Genomic DNA, 2,625 nt, shown 5'->3' on the forward strand with positions numbered 1-2,625 from the left:
AATAGGATCGAAACTCATACACTACGATATAAATTGACGTTAATAGCAACATAGTATAGTACAACGTTATAACTATAATCAAATTAAATTATGATACCATATTAACATCAAATCAAAGTATAATGCTCTAATTAAATTTAAAAGAATCAAACTTGAATGCTATAATTAAACTTCAAATCAAAGTAGATTGTTATAATCAAATAATAACTCATCTTTTATAAAACTCCATTTTTATAAACTTTACATTAAATTTTATAAAACTCTATTTTTATAAACTTTACATTAAATTTTATAAAACTCTTATATTAATTATGTAAAAGATGCTTGTGTTAGTGGGAAATTATGATGACCACCAAAAGCAAAAAGATTATTCTCATGGTCTCCCACTCACACCTCTCATCCACTTTCCTTTCCTTTTTCTCCCAACACATTATTCTCTTCACCACTTAAACCTTCTCTATTCTTTCTCTCACTCTCAATCTCGAAATTTCCTCCAAGAATACTCATATTCCATCCAAGAACAATCTATTATACTCAAATCTTCATCCCTCTTGAAGCATTCATCAAGGTATGTTGTTAAAAGTTTCATATTCATACAAGAACCAAATTAAATCCACCAAAATATCTAAAACTCATTTTATGCATAAACCTGATTTTTCTCAGAATCCCATCAATAAAATAAGAAGTTCTGGAAATTTTCAGAAAATAATTTATTTTTATTGAATTACTATAGTTATTGCAATAAAGTAGGGCAATAATTCACATAAAATACTTTTTGCATTCAATAAATTCTGAGAAAATTCTGGGATGACCTGTATACTGATTAAACATGATATATGAAGTTTCATGCATTTATATTACTTTTTACTATTATTTATGATTTTATTGATTAATTAATAATGAAATATATAAAAAATACTTCCCATAGTCACAAATATCTGAAACTTATACACTGAGCTCTACATCATGTTATAAAACTATGGTTAATTTTACAGATTTTTTGAGAATCATTTACTATTTTTCCCGAATTTTGTGTTGTTTAATCATTAAAATATTAAATAAATACTAAAACAGTTCAGAAAAATATACAAATTTTACAGTAATTCATATTGTATGAAATAATGATTTCCTAATAATTTCATAATTTTTCAATACTGTTTACTATTTAAAACTATTTTCCTAAGTATTTAAGCATGTAAAAATGCATTTTAATGATTATTTCATATAAATAATTGTTAAAATCTGTAAATAATTATAATTGGGCAAGTTATTATTTTAATAAGAAATTATTAAAATCTGGCCTAAACTGAAAATATAAATTAATTATGCAAAGTAAGTAATTCAATTTAAAATTCATTTAACAAATAAATACCTTAATATTATAATCAAAATGAATTATTGTTAATTCATCTAATATAAGAATATGTGTCTAATTATTTGTATTAATACTCCATTCTCGTTTAGCAGTTCCTAAACCAAAACTATTAATTATATTAGGTTCTACGCCATTTTGACCTGAATCGTCTATCGTACGACACACGCATTTCATTTTGGGACTAATGTGAGTAATCTACCCCATACTTTATAATTTTCAATACTTTTGGGGTGTATCATGTGGTTCTAATATATTCCAACTTCATTTTATTGTTTTATCACAATTGAGACATTTTTGGGACATTTATACGTGAGTCATTAATTGTATAACTATTGTTTGTTTACGCTACATGTACTTGTAGTGCATTACCATTTTTAGTCTAATCTCCATGACTATGCCCGTATTCTTGAGGTACGTTATGGACAATAATAGCGCTATTGGGTTGACCACCCCGCCTTGGGACGCTAAGGTGATTGATCGTACGTGGTTGAGTGTGTATGATGATTAGATGCTCCATCCTATATATATTTATATATATACATATGTATATATAGGGTGAGGACTTATTGTTGTTGTTATCATTTGTTAATCAATTTTTGATTTATAAACCGTTATCTCAAATACAATTGTTTGCCGACTTCAAAAGAAAACAAATTTCCAATTATAAAGGTTTCAACTTCACAATTTTCTCTACTAAAATTAGATTACTCACCAACTCTCGTAGTTGACCTGTTTTTACCCATGATGCAGATTTGAAGAATGAAGTTGATGAAAAATAGGTTGTGCCTTAGAAATCCACAAGACTATTTAATTTGATGTAATAAATGTTGTTCATATTTGGATTTGTATTTGTATGTTGTGGATCTTGTTTGCATACTTAGTACTTAATTGAATCTAATCATATTATAACATAGTTGTCATGAGACTTTGAACAATATATCACGCCTCGATCGATTCCGACAAAGATCGGGGTGTGACATTTAGGTTTATTAGTTTGAGTGCATGTAAGATGAAGTGACAAAGTGCTTAATTAATATGTGTTTAATGTGTTGTGTAAGTGAATGCTTAATGAATAGTTGATATTGTTTGTATTGTAAAATGTTTAATAGGTTAGTGCCTAATATCCTTTTATTGAGTTGATAATATGGTTCTAATGTACAATGTTATAATAGAAAAAACAAAAATAAAATGATATAAATTGTTTAGTAGTTTTTATAGAGTATGTATAGTATATTTTCTAATATTTGTTA

General features: G+C 26.5%; 1 long non-coding RNA gene across 1 annotated transcript; it reads left to right on the plus strand.

The window, feature by feature from the left end:
• The first annotated feature begins 487 nt into the window (after positions 1–487).
• Positions 488–2,182, plus strand: LOC145119683 (uncharacterized). Its single transcript, XR_013713951.1, has 3 exons — positions 488–568; positions 1,498–1,561; positions 2,126–2,182. It is a non-coding gene; the product is annotated as an uncharacterized LOC145119683 (long non-coding RNA).
• Positions 2,183–2,625: the final 443 nt, after the last annotated feature.

The sequence above is a fragment of the Lactuca virosa genome, chromosome 6, assembly GCF_052849685.1.
Source record: "Lactuca virosa cultivar CGN04683 chromosome 6, Lactuca_virosa_CGN04683_v6, whole genome shotgun sequence".
Taxonomy (NCBI): Eukaryota; Viridiplantae; Streptophyta; class Magnoliopsida; order Asterales; family Asteraceae; genus Lactuca; species Lactuca virosa.